Below are 19,008 nucleotides of genomic sequence, written 5' to 3'. Positions count from 1 at the left end.
TGTTATAAGCGAGATGGAACAGTTCAAGTTCCTAGGCGTACGGATAGATAGTAAGCTGTTTTGGAAAGCCCATGTTCAGGATCTTGTTCAGAAACTAAATGTCACTTTATTTACCATTAGAACAGTATCTGAAATAAGTGACATTTCAACACGAAAAGTAGTCTACTTCGCATATTTTCATACGCTTATGTCATATGGTATTATTTTTTGGGGTAATTCTTCTGATTCAAAAAGGGTATTTTTGGCTCAAAAACGGGCTGTTCGAGCTATGTGTGGTGTAAGTTCGAAAACCTCTTGTCGACCCCTATTCAATAGTCTGGGAATTTTGACATTGCCCTCACAATATATTTTCTTTAATGTCGTTTGTTGTTAGCAATATTAGCTTATTCCCAAGAGTTAGCAGCTTTCACTCAGTTAATACTAGGCAGAAATCAAATCTGCATGTGGACTGCACTTCCTTGACTCTTGTGCAGAAAGGAGTGCAGTATTCTGCTGCATCCATTTTCAATAACCTACCACAAGAACTCAAAAATCTTAGCAGTAGCCCAAACGCTTTTAAGTCTAAACTGAAGAGTTTCCTCATGGCTCACTCCTTCTACTCTGTCGAGGAGCTCCTGGAAGAGCTAAAAAATTAAGCAAATTCCAGTGTTACATTCCTGATTTTCTTTATTTAAACTAACGACGTGTCGCCTGAATATGTTTCTTGTATTTCATTTTATCTGTTTCTACAATCTACAACTGAATATGTTTCTTATATTTCATTTTATCTGTTTCTACAATCGTGTTGTAATTTCATGTATTGACTCGTTCCATGACCATGGAGACTTCTCCTTAATGTGGTCCCACGGAACAATAAATAAATAAATAAATAAATTGTTGGTTTTAAACTGGCCCTTCTTCTTGAGAACAAAAAAATTTTTATGAGTGAGTGTACTGTGTGGCTGTTGTAAGAATTCCCAATCTTTTAAAAAGATGCCTTCAAGATGTGTGACTATGAACCCCACACATTATTCTAACCATTTTCTTTTGAGCAGTGAATACCTTTTGTCTAAGTGTTGAGTTACCCCAAAATATTATTCTGTATGACAGCAGAGAGTGAAAGTATGCAATTATTCTGATTGCAAAAGTTGCTGAACCTAGTCGCTTTAGAGGATCCAAAATATGAATTTTCCAATTAAGATTCTCATCTATGTGTACTGCAAAAAACTTAGTATGCTCTACCCTGTCTACTGAATTCTGTTGATGTGGTGTATTTATTGAAGGAACTGTACTTTTTGCAGGAGAAAATTGGATGTACTGTGTTTTTTCAAAGTTTAGAGCAAGCCCATTTGCAGAAAACAAATTAATGACTTTTCCACAGACCTTATTTGTATCATTTTCAATTGGAGTTTCTTTTACCAGATTAATAATGACGCTTTTATCAACAGCAAACAACGTCAGTTCAGCTTCCTGTTTCAGATACAAAGGGAGGTGGTTGACACATAAAGAACAGAAGGGGACTCATGATTGAACCCTGTGGAACGCCTAATGTAATTTCACCCCAGTTGGATGAAGAGGTAAACTTATAAAAATCACTTGAGTCATGGACGAGATGACCCACCAACCACTCTGAGGAATCTACGCCGAATCGCCGTTGAGGAGTGGGACAATATGGACCTACAGAGCCTTGATGAACTTGTAGATAGTATGCCACGACGACTTGAGGCATGCATCAATGGAAGAGGACGTGCTACTGGGTGTTAGAGGTACCAGTGTGTGCAGCAATCTGGAACACCGCCTCTGAAGGTCTCGCTGTATGGTGGTACAACATGCAACGTGTGTTCTTTAAAAGCAATAAAAAGGGCGCAAATGATGTTTATGTTGATCTCTATTCCAATTATCTGTACAGGTTCCAGAACTCTCGGAATCGAGGTGATGCAAAACTTCTTTCGATGTTTGTATATACAGCCAGCGAATCTGCAAGTAAATGGCTAAAAGATATAAAAATAAGCAGTATGAAATAGAAAGTCTGTTCATGAGGAAACGCAGTCCTTACATTTTGTTCCCTTCATGCTGCCTGTTGACGAGCTTTCTTGACTTCTTTTACCCTATGCATGGCCAGTAAGAGTGTATTCCAACGATCTGATAAGGGACAGGAGCGTTAGGAGCGGTGGATGCTACTGAGGTTAATTTCGCGGTAAATCGTGGACTGGTTTTGAGATTTGTTTTGCGTATACCAGCTACTCGACACCATGACGTGTTCCGCCTTTCTCCAAATGGACGCAGAGTACAGTTCGGCTTTAGAAGTCTTTTAAGTATTGAAAATCCTATAATCCGTTTTCTCTGTGAGGTACTGGGTGAGTTAAACAAAAAGTTTCGATCGCTAGGCATATTTTCTTGGTTTAACTAAGGTGTCTGACTGTTGATGACAAAATATTGCTCCAGAAGTTGGACCATTAGGGAATACAGGGAGTAGCACACGATTTTTTCACCTCTTACTTTAGCAACAGTTATGAAAAGGTCATTATTCACAGTGTTGAGAATGGCTGTGATGTGAGGTCCGAGTAAGGTACGGTCAATTGGAGGGTGCCCCAGGGATCAATGTTGGAGCCACTCCTGTTCTGTGTTTATATAAATGATAGTGCCTCTAGTATTACTGGTAACTCTAAAATATTTCTGTTTGCTGTTGGCAGAAAGGGATGATGTGTGCAACATTGGCTCGGTTTCAACTAGTGCAGTACATAACATTAGTTCATGGCTTGTAGAAAATAAACTAATGCTAAATCCCAGTAAGACTCAGTTTATACAGTTTCGAGCCCACAATTCATCAAAACCTGACGTTTTAATTTCACAGAATGGTCATATGATTAGTGAAACTGAACAGTCCAAATTCCTAGGTGTTTAGATAGATAGTAAACTGTCGTGGAAACCCCACATTCAGGATTTTGTTCTAAGACTTAATGCTGCCATTTTTACTATTCGAACGGTATCTGAAGTAGGTGATCGTTCGACACGAAAATTAGTCTACTTGGCTTATTTTCATTCGCTTTTGTCTTATTGTATTGTATTTTGGGGTAACTCTTCCCATTATAAAAATATATTTTTGTCTCAGAAACGGGCGGTTCGGGCAATAAGTGGTGTAAGTTCATGAACCTCTTGTCGAACCCTGTTCAGGTGTCTGGCTATTTTGACATTGGCCTCTCAATATCTATATGTTTCTTACTACCATTTCTTGATTAACATATTAGCTTATTCCCAAGAATAAGCAGCTTTCACTTAGTTAATACTCGGAAGAAATCAATGCTACATTTGGATCGGACTTCCTTAAATCTCGTGCAGAAAGGTGTGCAGTATAGTGCTGCATCCATTTTCATTAAGCTACCACTAGAACTCAATAATCTTAGCAGTAATCCAGGCGCTTTCTAATCGAAACTGTAGTTTCCTCATGGGCCACTTCTTTTATTCTGTCGAGAATTTCCTTGGAAAATTAAGCTGATTCTTGTTGTATTGTTGATTGGGTTTACTTGAACTAATGACTTGACATTTTTCGGGTTCATAAACGTTTTACTTTTATCTGTTACTACTTTTACGCTGTAGTTTCATGTACTGACACGTTCAATGACCTTGGAGATTTGTTCCTCAAATTTGTCCTACGGAACTTGACGTGTAAATGAAAATAAAATAAACCGGACATGTCTACCTGTACGGTAGGACAGGGTGTGTATTCCTGTTTGTGGAGTTCTTTTTTCTAGAAGAGCGAGTAATTGCCCCCAATGCTCCCTTGCTAGGAGCTGTGCATGTTCGTACAATATTGTAGCGATAAAAGACTGTAGTGAAATGCAGAAATCATGTTCCCCATGTAGAGTACCACAGCAGTGAATCTTTTAAAGAACAATGTCATGGTTCCACCTCCATTGTTACTTAGTTAATTATTTGCTGTCTAATAAATTGTTAATGAGACTATTGTAGATGAAGAGGTTGGCACAGGAGAAGAATTCATGGCGGACCGCATTAAACCAGTCAGAAGACTCACGAAAAAAAAGCTACAGTCAAGGTAGAACCATTACACTATCCTCTGAGAACTGCAGAAAGACCTGCGAAGGGGGACGATTTGTGTAAGAACCAACTGCTGGCCCTGGACATGAATGAACCGTACGTACTGCATATACCGGGTGACGATTATTGACCTATGTCAAAATAATATCGTCATAACTTCTGAACGGTTGGCATTAGGACGTGAAAACTGCACCGTTGGGCAAGGGACATGATGCGAATTTTGATGTGAGTACGGTTTGGTTTGGCTGGTCCCGGCGGAGGTTCGAGTCCTCCCCACGGATGTGTGTGTTTGTCCTTAGGCTAATTTAGGTTAAGTAGGGTGTAAGCTTAGGGACTGATGACCTTAGCTGTTAAGTCCCATAAGATTTCACACACATTTGAACATTTTTTTATGGTTTGGTTTAGCGACGAAGTCTACTTTCATTCGGATGGGTTCGTCAATAAGCAAAATTGGTGCTTTTGGGGGACTGATAATCCGTATTTCGCTATCAAGAGTTCTCTTCAGCCTCAGCGGGTGATTGTGTGGTGTTCAATGTCCAGTCAAGGAATAATAGGTGCGATATTCCTTGATGGAACGGTACGAACGGTACCTGAAAGTTTTGGAAGATGAGTTAATCCTCATTATCCAAAGTGACCCTGATTTCGACAAGTTGTGGTTCAAGCAGGAGAATGTTCGATGCTCTAGAGAAGGACTTTAGGGACCGCATTCTGGTTCCAGGGTACCCAGAGCCACTGGCATGAGCCTCGATTGGCCGCCATATTCTCCGGATCTGAACATGTGGGACTCCTTTTTCTGGAGCTATATTGAATACAAGGTGTACAGCAATAACCCCAAAATCACTGTTGAGGGAAAAACAGCCATTCAGGAGGTCAGCGACAGCATCGGCGTTCGACACTTCTGTGGGTCATGCAGAATTTCGCTATTCGTCTGCGCCACATCATCGCCAATGATAGCAGGTATATCGAACATCTCATAACCTAAATCCGAATATCTGTAGTGACGTTTACATGTTGAATAAAGTGTGTGCATACTTTCATACATTTCAATCATTCTGTAAATAGATGAAAAGATTCATTACTGCTTGGTTACACTATTGGCGACAGGTCTCTGGAAACAGTAACAATACCTAGGAGTAAACATTCGCTGCAATCTGAGGTGGAATGAGCGCATAAGACCAGTAAAAAAAAAGCAGGTACCAGGCTATGATTTGTTGGAATACTCTTAATTTTTGTATTTTTCAAACATTATTTAATTAATTACAATCGATGCTATTACCATAAGAAAACAAATAAACAGATAAAATTATAAAGATATGGTGTTACCAGTTCCCGTCAGATCACCGAAGTGCTGTTGGGCTTGGCTAGCACTTCGATGGGTGACAGTTCGTGCCTGTCAAGCGCTGTTGGCAAGTGGGATACACTCAGCCCTTGTGAAGTCAACTGAAGAGCTGCTTAACTAAGAACGTGTGGCTCCGGTCACGAAAACTGACAAACGGTCGGGAGAGCGGTGTGTGGACCACATCTTCCTCCATATCCGCATACAGTGACGCCAATCGTCTGAGAATTACACGGCGGTCTGTCGGTACCGTTGGGTAGAGAGACTGAAATGAAACCACTGAAACTGGAAGAGTGAGTTGTATCCAATTGTAATGCCGCTCACGAATGTATGAATTCAAAACGTTTTGTAGAAAATGAATACTAAAACACCTGCAGCCATCTCTTTAGCACTCAGTTTATTTATCCAATTAGTTTCAGTGTTTATTTATGTCTCTTGGCCAACGTAAATTGACAGGAATGCAAACTCGTGTGCAGTCATAACAGGTGCCAATATTAAATAACAGTTACCCGTGGATCTCTGGTTAGTAAGACACTAACTCTTCGTTTATCAAAACGGTGACTGTATTGACAGTTGTCGGTCGACTGTCACTCTGCGTGATGCTGCGACACAGGCAACAGCACTGAACGCAGCAACTGAACCATTCCGCAGCGCTGGAGTGTACGTCATCGTCGTCAGCGCCAGCGTTCTGCAGTGTGACGGTGATCAAAAGTGTTGACGTCACCTTTGGTTCTTAGAGAATAAACAATAGAACTGTCAAAGGAACTGCCCAAACTTAGCTCCTTTCTACACCTCGTGTGTTTTTTGGATGCAGGATGTCTTTTCCAGTTCGGTACTGGTACTTTTGCTGCTGGTAACGGCGGTTAGATCTCTGGTTAACGCTATACTGTCACTCGTTTATCAACCGACGACTATCGTGACAGTCATGTGTTGATCAAAGTAGTGATAGTATCGTGTTACCTAGAGATTCCACATATCGTTTATTTAATAGCGGCACCTATTATGACTGCACTGAAGTTTGGATTCCTCCCAATTTACCTTAATGAAGGGGCTTGAATATGGTGTAATAGGACACCAGAACTTGTTGCTTTAATCAATTAAACGCAAAAGAGACAGCTGCAGGTGTTTCCAATTTATATTTCCGAAGTCCCTGTTTCCATCTAATACAAGGATGGACATACAATGTATTGCTTGAGACTTTACTGCACCTGTTTGAAGCCTTAGTGCTAGTAAATTTAAGCTGTAAATTTGTAACTAACTGAAGTGATCATGTTTCTGAGTCAGAAATGTAAATTATAGTGTTGTCTTGCACTGACATCTAATAACGCTTTTAATTTGGTTTACGAAACGTACGTTATATTTCTCGGTGATCACATGAAAAGTTCATCTTGGGCCATAAATGCAAAATATTTACACAGTATCCGAGCTAATTCCTTCCACGGTGACAGCTAGCAAATATCAAATTACACAAATAAGTAGAGTTTATAATGTTGTCCGCCAGTGCAACTGGAGCACTGCAGGATTACGTAATTCCGTCGCGGTTGCGCGTGAGCAGTAAATTTAATGAAGTACGGTGATATAATTGCCTCAGATTATCAATACATTTTTTAAAGAAGTTAACGTTGCTAGCACTGGTAGGTACTCTGCTAGTACCCACGAGATTCCTGCACGACAGGTTCTGCAGCTCCGTGCGTGCAGAGCATTTCACGGAATATTACAGTCAAGGAACTATTCAAAGTTGTGTAATAGCACTGAATTAGCCACAAAGGACTTTTGTTTGTTACGCAGCAGTATGATACCGATAAGTTCTTCATATTTACCCTTATTTTTATAATGTTTATCTGGTCATGCCGTGTTACGTATTTAACAGAGCGTTACATTAAACAAGAAAGGGAATTAAATCTGTCTGTCATTTTCACGTTACCGCCCTCTCTCTCTCTCTCTCTCTCTCTCTCTCTCTCTCCTCCATCATACGTCAACGTGTGAAATGTCATTGGAACTGTCCCTTAGTGATCCCGAAGACTGTAGGTTTGACACTAATGGCAGTTCTAGGAAATTTTTTTACTTGTCACTTTGTTTTCATCTTAGCTTACAATCTCAGGTTGCGTGATCAATGAGTCTAGCAATATACAAACTATGAATTAGATACAGATATCAAACGTTTCAATTTCGTTTACGACTGGCCTCCTTCCCTCACTAACTAAACTAACTCCGTCCGAACAGATCTCGAAAGACTCTAACGGTACTGACCGATCGCCGTGTCATCCTCAGCCTATAGGAGCCTCTGGATGCGGATATGAAGGGGCGTGGGGTCAACACACCCACTCCTAAAGATGTTATGAGTGTCTCACCCCAACTTAATGCTTTTTGTCATATTAAGTTTGGCTGAAATCACTCCACTCGTTACGTTTGCATGTCACCATCCACACATAAGACTGCTATGGGTGTCGTCCCTTCTGGTACTGAACAATTTGTGTACCATGTCTGGTTCATATTTCTTCGGTCGTTAGAAGTAAATCCTACAGTACACACACACACACACATCCATTCACTTTTAAACATAATAAAGAAGTTCACTGTAGGATTATGTGCGAGAAAATAAGAACATTAAAGGCAATGTTTTCGTTCCTGGAACAATGTTGGAAGCGGTTTGAATCAATAATTAACAAGACGTGGTAAACAGACGAACTTCGCAAATAATTTTCAGTACGAGAAACAGATAACATTTTTATTTATATGGATTTGAGTGGGTGCTTCTTTTTGCGACGGATGGAACATGAAAAGCGGAATAACTCCGTGTGTTGAGTATTAAATCTATTATTCTCTTAGACTTACAAGTGTAATCGCTCCATATCGTTAATGCGAAGAAGATAAAGATAGAGGATTCTGTCTTCAAATCAAAAACGTTTAACTGTCTTCAAGAAATCTTACATTGTTGGAACCAAATGATGTACTGTAGCCAAATGTATTTTAAGACCCCTTACTAGTTCTAGGCAGGATTTTACTTCAAATCATCGTCAGGTCATCCAGTTTTACGTTAAGGAGCATGCTAGGATGGTTCCCAGGAAGTTACCACAGCTGATTTCTTTCCCAAATTTGGTCCAACTTAGCTGAGAATTCGTCTATAATTATCTCAATATAGGGGTAAATTAAAACCTTTTTTACGATGGTAAATTGGAAATGGTGTGAGGAAGGGCAACAATTTTTGAATAGCAGATGATTTTCCTGTGCTATTTTCGAATTCTATTTTGTTCTTGGATTTAAATATTTTTTCTTTGTTACTGAAAATGAAGTGTTAAAATTCTGCAGTTGTTGAATTCGTCTCAAAAATATTTCCTTGTATTCCCCCTCGGTCAGAACATTGTTATATGAATAAAGTACATTTTCGTTCAGTTCTTCATTTATCGTAATGTACGAGAACGTGGAACAAAAATAATGAGTCGGTCGTCTTTGGAAGGAGGTCAATATGAACTCGCCAATTTACATACTAAAACTGCACAACGTGAAAACCGCATAAAAGTTGTGAAAGACTGTTTCAAAAAACAGATCACAGATAACGTCAGCAATATGGTACAGGACGACCGACGTATAAAGTTGTATGAAATAACTGGTACCATAGATAGCGCTGTTCGGCTAGATGTAGTCCACATGTTATCAGAAACTGTGCGTTGAGGGTTTGGTTGACGGTTTTTATACTATTCTAAGTGACGGCACGAGTAGTATTAAGGAAGGGCATGGCGAATTTTAGTATGCGCCCGAAGTGATACTAAAAATTATAGATATCAACTATGACCTTTTTAAAAAGGCTGTTTATAACAAATTTACATGACGCACTGGTCACTGTATATACCGGATGCACTGTTTTGTATATCTTCTGTTACTTAAACTTTTGATTTAACTCTTTTTATTACTGAATTCCATGTATTCCCGTTTTAATTACATTATATAGGCTATCGTACCCCTCAAACAACAACAAGCAAATAGCGGACGTCGGTTCTTAAGGAATCCTGAGAAACTGTAACTCCCTTTGGATAATGAAGTGAAAAAAAGCAAATAAATAAACAAAAATCATTTTTTCAACTGGCGGTAGTACACATCTTCGATGTAATTAACGACCTACATCTGAAAAACCTACAAAAAGCTGATACTTCAGATGGCAGTCTTACCCCTGCAGCTTCTTTCAGTCAATAATAATCTGTCAGGCTTCCTGATTTTTTAACAGATGGTCATTGATGGATATTAGTCGAATTAGTAATATTATACAACGAAAAAGCAGGTTTTGATGATTCTAACTTTCATTAATTAGTTATTTAAGTAACACTCTAGTAAGTGGTGTTATGCGCGACTGGGGCTGAAATCCCACCCGGATTTAAGTCTGTCGTTGTTTTCCTAAAATTCTGAGATGCAGCCTTTGAGATGGACAAACTCGATTTCCTTTCCACTTTTACCGCAATACGACCCTATGCTCTGCCCTTAATGGTCTTTGCACCATCACGATTTTAAGCCTAATTTTCGTCCATCCCTGCCTCAATTACGTGAAGATGGTACTTAATCGAGTGGACGACCCATTCAAAACATGTGCAAATAACTCCAACACAGTAGTTCGGAAGACTGTTGACCTAGCTGAGAATGTACAAGAGACTTTCAGGAATATGGCGTGACAGATATCCAACAGAACTGTCTTAGCAATTTAGTAGATGAATAATTTGTCATGATAGATTCCAACAGAAACATCTTAGCAGTTTAGTAACTGGGTTATGAAAAGCTTGTTTTCTAATGGATGCCTAGATAAGCTCGTGCATCTCCACTGTCATAATGTGCTGCATACTGATTTGCAACCTGTAGAAGTAGTTGAGGCATAGATGTATATGTAAATATAGCATATGCATATACATGCGAATACAACGTCAATGTTTGCCACGTTCTTGCTCTGTATCACGCACGTTTACGTCGTGCCATCTCTGTTACTCTTGTCGCTAAACTTTTTCTATCTCTGAAACTTACACATTTCTCAGTCGTGTCTTTAATGCGAAGACGGGCATTCGATACGGATTTCGATCAGAAACCTATGGAAAGTAGGGCAAAATCCGACAGTATTTTTGGCACAGATCGGAGGTTTTGGAAAGAATTAATTCGATAATCTTTCCTGTCCGTGTAGAAAACTGAAGGTGCCAAGTGGTGCAAATGTGCGCTTTGATTTCTATCTACTGCCTTATACAGAGCGTATGCAGAGAGTGACCTGATTTACAAACGCCATACTTGTTGATAAAAACGTATCAGAAAACAGGTAAAAATTAAAAAATTCAAAATCTTAAACTTTTAGTTAAATTGTTGCATATGCCCTATACTTTCCACTAGCAGCAACACAGACAACATCTTGACCATAGGTAAGTTCGTCATAAACTGTCTGTAATATTCTAAACTACACTCCTGGAAATTGAAATAAGAACACCGTGAATTCATTGTCCCAGGAAGGGGAAACTTTATTGACACATTCCTGGGGTCAGATACATCACATGATCACACTGACAGAACCACAGGCACATAGACACACGCAACAGAGCATGCACAATGTCGGCACTAGTACAGTGTATATCCACCTTTCGCAGCAATGCAGGCTGCTATTCTCCCATGGAGACGATCGTAGAGATGCTGGATGTAGTCCTGTGGAACGGCTTGCCATGCCATTTCCACCTGGCGCCTCAGTTGGACCAGCGTTCGTGCTGGACGTGCAGACCGCGTGAGACGACGCTTCATCCAGTCCCAAACATGCTCAATGGGGGACAGATCCGGATATCTTGCTGGCCAGGGTAGTTGACTTACACCTTCTAGAGCACGTTGGGTGGCACGGGATACATGCGGACGTGCATTGTCCTGTTGGAACAGCAAGTTCCCTTGCCGGTCTAGGAATGGTAGAACGATGGGTTCGATGACGGTTTGGATGTACCGTGCACTATTCAGTGTCCCCTCGACGATCACCAGTGGTGTACGGCCAGTGTAGGAGATCGCTCCCCACACCATGATGCCGGGTGTTGGCCCTGTGTGCCTCGGTCGTATGCAGTCCTGATTGTGGCGCTCACCTGCACGGCGCCAAACACGCATACGACATGGCGACAACATCGATGTACTGTGGAGACCTCACGTCCCACGTGTTGAGCAATTCGGCGGTACGTCGACCCGGCCTCCCGCATGCCCACTATACGCCCTCGCTCAAAGTCCGTCAACTGCACATACGGTTCACGTCCACGCTGTCGCGGCATGCTACCAGTGTTAAAGACTGCGATGGAGCTCCGTATGCCACGGCAAACTGGCTGACACTGACGGCGGCGGTGTACAAATGCTGCGCAGCTAGCGCCATTCGACGGCCAACACCGCGGTTCCTGGTGTGTCCGCTGTGCCGTGCGTGTGATCATTGCTTGTACAGCCCTCTCGCAGTGTCCGGAGCAAGTATAGTGGGTCTGACACACCGGTGTCAATGTGTTCTTTTTTCCATTTCCAGGAGTGTATGTATATACCTACATTCTACGACGAAAAGAACGACGCTTCACGAAGGAATTATCCGAATGGGACGGAAATCTGTAAATCTGATGTACGCGCACAACAAATGATCGCAATTTCAGAACACTTGCATGGTTTATTCAACAGAAAGAACTTCGCAAACTGAGCAGATCATTAACGCGTTCTTACATCTCCGGCCCTTATGCAGGCAGTTATTCGGCTTGGTGTGGATGGATGCAGTTGTCTTCCTGAGGGACAGCGTGCAAAATTCCGTCCAATTAGAGCGTTAAATTGTCGAAATCCCGAGCCGTTCGGCGTTCCCTGCCCATAATGCTTGTAATATCCATGACACTATGTTCCAGCCACAAGATGTTGAAATGAACTAAATGTACAAACTTCAACAAATATTATCGATACTACGTATAAAAAAGACTGGAAGGTGTAAAAATGACGATAAATATTTCATTATTTCTGTAATAATTTAATTGCTGTGTGAATTAATACTATATCAGAGAACTACATTAATAGATAACGATAATTATATATATATATATATATATATATATATATATATATATATTGTTACCTGTGATAATTGTGGTTCAGTTGTTCTTCCTGTGCTAGCCGATGAACTGTTCGGACGTGAGACGTGTGAGGTCTGTAAAGAGAAAACCTGTAACTATATATTGTTAATTATTATTTCAGAAATAGAGTCGCTATTGTCTAGACGTGGATTTGTATTTATTTCAGTTGTAACCCAATCTAATTAATGTTTTTAAGTGTTAATTTTCAGCTCCGCAATTAGGAGCATAGCCATTAGCGCTAGTACGTTACAGCGGAGTTTACTAGTAGCTGGTATAAAAAATATGAAACATTTTTCATTGAGAATAATTTTAAATGCTAAAGAATAGAGAACAAAAGGCTTAAAGACTTTTACCTGAATATAATTACTTGCTACAAAAGGAATCGAGAATAACAATAGACAAATTGACTATCGTCTGTCTGCCGCCATCTTAGCAAAACTATCTCTGCGACAGTTTGGAATCGAGAATTTTAACGAACATAAATGTTGTTAGATACAAATGAATGGAAATAAATGTACACCTGTGGTCCCGAATGTACTTTAAAAGACAGAATTCAACTCAGATTGAATGTTTAAAATAGTGCCCACAGCACGTTACATAATATCAATTACTTATTTGCTGATGTATGAAGCCTAATTATTTCGGACGATTTACATGAAATATTTTAATTGGAGACATACGTCAGTGTTGTGCGCGGGTAGTATTTTCTGGCTAAATGTTCCTTTTGCTAGAGAAAAGTGCTCCCATCTCAAGTAATAGTTGTGTAAAATCTGATAAATGATATGCAATTTAGTGCCACTCACACGACTTTACTGACAACATTTCTACACAACGACAAGTGGAGATTTCTTTAGCTGAGTGACAAATATTAGCCGCGATAACCATTTTTGAGATCAAACGAATTGTTACGCTGACAATAGGTAACTGGTTTTATATTTTTTTGATCTACCTGAAACATCATTTATAAGTAAATAAAGTCACGAAATACTATAAACCGGTTCCGCCACATGCTCTAAATGTTCTCAACTGTGGAGAGATCCGATGACCTTGGTAACAAAGACGTCTGGCAAGCTCGACAATAAGCAGCAGAAACTCTCGCAATGTGTGGGCGGGTATTACCTTACCGAAGTGTGAGCCCAGGATGGCTTTCCATGAAGCGAAGTGTGCGCTAACATAAAACTTCCTGGCAGATTAAAACTGTGAGTCGAACTCGGGACATTCGCCTTTCGCCATGTCTCCGCAATATCCTTTCTTCCACGAGTGCTAGTTCTGCAAGGTTCGCAGGAGAGCTAGGGTGAAATTTGGAAGGTTGGAGACGAGATGCTGGTCGATGTGAAGCTGTGAGGACGGGGCGTGGGTCGTGCTTGGGTAGCTCATTTGGTAGAGCACTTGCCCGTGAAAGGCAATGGTCCCGAGTTCGAGTCTCGATCCGGCACACAGTTGTAATCTGCCAGGAAGCTTCATATTAGCACACACTCCGCTGCAGAGTGGAAATCTCATTCATAAATAAGCTATGTCGGACGGAGCAAGGAGGACATTAAAAGCAGAGTAGCACAGGCAAAAAGAACATTCCTGGCCAAGAGAACTCTACTAGTATCAGACATAGGCCTTAATTTGAGGAAGAAATTTATGAGAATGTACGTTTGGTGCATAGCATTGTATGATAGTGAAACATTGAGTTTGGGAAAACCGGAACATAAGAGAATCGAAGCATTTCAGATGTGATGCTACAGACGAATGCTGAAAATTAGGTGGACCGATAAGGTAAGCAATGAGGAGGTTCCGCGCGAAATCGAAGAGGAAAGGAATATGTGGAAGACACTGACAAGCAAAAGTGACACAATGAACATACAAGAGGGCAAAAATTGTAGAGGAAGACAGAGATTGGAATACATCCAGCAAATAATTGAGAACGTATGTTGCAAGTGCTACTCTGAGACGAAGAGGTTGTCACAGGAGATCAAACCAATCATAAGTTTGATGATTCATAAAGAAAAAAAAAAAATTAAACGTTGCGATGATGTATTGTCCACGATCCCTACAAAATGGAGTGGGTCCCCGTCGAGCATAAACTATCGAGCATAAACTACAGTGGTTATCTTTCTATAAGGATAAGGTTCGGTAACAGTACAGGTAATTCATCGCGCAGAAATTAGAGACACGCTGCATCTGTTACTCTACTTCGTAAAGTGTACGCCTCCCAACGAGGATGTAACTCATAACTGCTACCTATACATTGCTACTGAAGCTAGCCTACTATCCTGCAATTTACAACCATTGAGACATGAACAATCAACTGCAACAGTAAGACGAAAAATACAATGTACTACACATTCCTCAAGCAAAAGGGCCTCGATCTCAACAGGTATTAGTTTCTGAAAAAAAAAAACTTGTAGAAACTTTCCTTCTAGTTTTAACCGACACAACCTGCTGTAGGAGTTGCTGAAACTTCTTCTTACACCCGGTATTTTGAAGACAGCAAGTCACATATGAGCGCGGAGTAGCTTTCACTGAGATTTCATTATGCTAAGGAACACGAGGTATATCGACAGAAACATTCACAAGTAAACCCATTTCCACCCCAATTAATTTTCGCTTCTGAATATTACAAATTAGATATTAGTTTATTTACTGTCATCAACAGATCAGGACACAACAACCTAAACAATAAAGTAATTAATAATTTAACAAAACAAGGTGTGATATCTACAACTACATTTATACTCCGCAAGCCACACAACGGTGTGTGGCGGAGGGCACTTTACATGCCACTGTCATTTCCTGCCTTTCCTGTTCCAGTCGCGTATGGTTCGGGGGAAGAACGACTGCCGGAAAGCCTCCGTGCGCGCTCTAATCTCTCTAATTTTACATTCGTGATCTCCTCGGGAAGTATAAGTAGGGGGAAGCAATATATTCGATACCTCATCCAGAAACGCACCCTCTCGAAACCTGGCGAGCAAGCTACACCGCGATGCAGAGCGCCTCTCTTGCAGAGTCTGCCACTTGAGTTTGCTAAACATCTCCATAACTCCATCACGCTTACCAAATAACCCTGTGACGAAACACGCCGCTCTTATTTGGATCTTCTCTATCTCTTCTGTCAACCCGACCTGGTACGGATCCCACACAGATGAGCAATACTCAAGTATAGGTCGAACGAGTGTTTTGTAAGCAACCTCCTTTGTTGATGGACTACATTTTCTAAGGACTCTGCCAATTAATCTCAGCCTGGCACCCGCCTTACCAACAATTATTTTTGTATGATCATTCCACTTCAAATCGTTCCGCACGCATACTCCCAGATATTTTACAGCAGTAACTGCTACCAGTGTTTGTTTCGCTATCATATAATCATACAATAAACGATCCTTCTTTCTATGTATACGAAATACATTACATTTGTCTATGTTAAGGGTCAATTGCCACTCCCTGCACCAAGTGCCTATCCGCTGAAGATCTTCCTGCATTTCGCTGCAATTTTCTAATGCTGCAACTTCTCTGTATACTACAGCATCATCCGCGAAAAGCCGCATGGAACTTCCGACACTATCTACTAGGTCATTTATATATATTGTGAAAAGCAATGGTCCCATAACACTCCCTTGTGTAACGCCAGATGTTACTTTAACGTCTGTAGACGTCTCTCCATTGAGAACAACGTGCTGGTCTGATATTCCGTAGGCTCTTACTTTATTTATCAGGCGACAGTGCGGAACTGTATCGAACACCTTCCGGAAGTCAAGGAAAATGACATCTACCTGGGAGCCTGTATCTAATAATTTCTGGGTCTCATGAATAAATAAAGCGAGTTGGGTCTCACGATCGCTGTTTCCGGAATCCATGTTAATTCCTACAGAGTAGATTCTGGGATTCCAGAAATGACATGATACGCGAGAAAAAAACCTGTTCTAAAATTCTACGACAGATCGATGTCAGAGATACAGGTATATAATTTTGCGCATCTGCTCGACGACCCTTCTTGTAGACTGGGACTACCTGTGCTCTTTTCCAATCATTTGGAATCTTCCGTTCCTCTAGAGACTTGCGGTACATCGCTGTTAGAAGGGGGACAAGTTCTTTCGCGTACTCTGTGTAGAATCTAATTGGTATCCCGTCAGGTCCAGTGGACTTTCCTCTGTTGAGTGATTCCAGTTGCTTTTCTATTCCTTGGACACTTATGCAGCCATTTTTTCGTTTGTGCGAATGTTTAGAGAAGGAACTGCAGTGCGGTCTTCCTCTGTGAAACAGCTTTGGAAAAAGGTGTTTAGTATTTCAGCTTTACGCGTGTCATCCTCTGTTTCAATGCCATCATCATCCCAGAGTATCTGGATATGCTGTTTCGATCCACTTACTGATTTAACGTAAGACCAGAACTTCCTAGGATTTTCTATTAAGTCGGTACATAGAATTTAACTTTCGAATTCACTGAACGCTTCACGCATAGCCCTCCTTATGCTAACTTTGACATCGTTTAGCTTCTGTTTGTCTGAGAGGTTTTTGTGGTGTCACCGCCAGACACCACACTTGCTAGGTGGTAGCCTTCAAATCGGCCGCGGTCCGTTAGTATACGCCGGACCCACGTGTCGCCACTATCAGTGATTGCAGACCGAGCGCCGCCACACGGCAGGTCTAGAGAGACTTCCTAGCACTCGCCCCAGTTCTACAGCCGACTTTGCTAGCGATGGTTCACTGACAAATTACGCTCTCATTTGCCGAGACGATAGTTAGCATAGCCTTCAGCTACGTCATTTGCTACGATCTAGCAAGGCGCCATTACCAGTTACTATTGATGCTGTAAAACATGTATCGAGCGATGTTCACCAATTATGGATTAAAGTTAAGTATTCCAGCAGCTACGTACGTTATTGGCTATATTAATTACCTTCTACTGTTCCAGACCTCACGCCAGCCTGCGTGAGCTTAAACGCGTGCCTTTCGGCTTCCTCATAGTGGCTTGGTTGTCTTGCCAAGCCACAACAGTTTTGGATGCGTTTAAACTTGCAGTGAAGCTCTCTTTGCCTTCGCACTAGTTTCCTATCTGTTGTTGAACCACGGTGGGTTTTTCCCGTCCGTCGCAGTTTTACTCGGCACGTACTTGTCTAAAACGCATTTTACGATTGCCTTGAACTTTTTCCATAAACACTAAACATTGTCAGTGTCGGAACAGAAATGTTCGTTTTGATCTGTCAGGTAGTCTGAAATCTGCCTTCTATTACTCTTGCTAAACAGATAAACCTTCCTCCCTTTTTTTTATATTCCTATTTACTTCCCTATTCATGGATGCTGCAACGGCCTTATGATCACTGATTCCCTGTTCTGTGCCTACAGAGTCGAAAAGTTCGGGTCTGTTTGTTATCAGTAGGTCCAAGATGTTATCTCCGCGAGTCGGTTCTGTGTTTAATTGCTCGAGGTAATTTTCGGATAGTGCACTCAGTATAGTGTCACTCGATGCTCTATCCCTACCACCCGTCCTAAACATCTGAGTGTCCCAGTCTATATCTGGTAAATCTAAATCTCCACCTGAGACTATAACATGCTGAGAAAATTTATGTGAAATGTATTCTAGATTTTCTCTTAGTTGTTCTGCCACTAATGCTGCTGATTCGGGAGGTCGGTAAAAGGAGCCAATTATTAACCTAGCGCGGTTGTTGAGTGTGACCTCCAGTGACAATAATTCACAGGAACTATCCACTTCTACTTCACTACAGGATAAACTACTACTAACAGCGACAAACACGCCACCACCGGGTGCGTGCAATCGTTCCTTTCTAAACACTGTCTGTGCCTTTGTAAAAATTTCGGCTGAATTTATCTCTGGCTTCAACCAGCTTTCCGTACCTATAACTATTTCAGCTTCGATGCTTTCTATCAGCGCTTGAAGTTCCGGTACTTTACCAAAGCAGCTTCGACAGTTTACAATTACAATACCGATTGCTGCTTGGTCCCCGCATGTCCTGACTTTGCCCCGCACCCTTTGAGGCTGTTGCCCTTTCTGTACTTGCCCGAGGCCATCTAACCGAAAAAAAACGCCCAGTCCACGCCACACAACCACTGCTACCCGTGTAGCCGCCTGCTGTGTGTAGTGGACTCCTGACCTATCCAGCGGAACCCGACACCCCACCACCCTATGGCGCAAGTCGAGAAATCTGGAGCCCACACGGTCGCAGAACCTTCTCAGCCTCTGATTCAGACCCTCCACTCGGCTATGTACCAAAGGTCTGCTGTCAGTCCTGTCGACAATGCTGCAGATGGTGAGCTCTGCTTTCATCCCGCTAGCGAGACTGGCAGTCTTCACCAAATCAGATAGCCGCCGGAAGCCAGAGAGGATTTCCTACGATCTATAGCGACACACTCATTGGAGCCGACATGAGCGACCACCTGCAGATGGGTGCACCCTGTACCCTTCATGGCATCCGGAAGGACCCTTTCCACATCTGGAATGAGTCTCCCAGGTATGCACACGGAGAGCACATTGGTTTTCTTCCTCTCTGTTGCTGCCATATCCCTAAGGTGCCCCATTACGCGCCTGACGTTGGAGCTCCCAACTACCAGTAA

The sequence above is a fragment of the Schistocerca serialis genome, chromosome 6, assembly GCF_023864345.2.
Source record: "Schistocerca serialis cubense isolate TAMUIC-IGC-003099 chromosome 6, iqSchSeri2.2, whole genome shotgun sequence".
NCBI lineage: Eukaryota > Metazoa > Arthropoda > Insecta > Orthoptera > Acrididae > Schistocerca > Schistocerca serialis.
Note: the sequence above shows the minus strand (reverse complement) of the source record.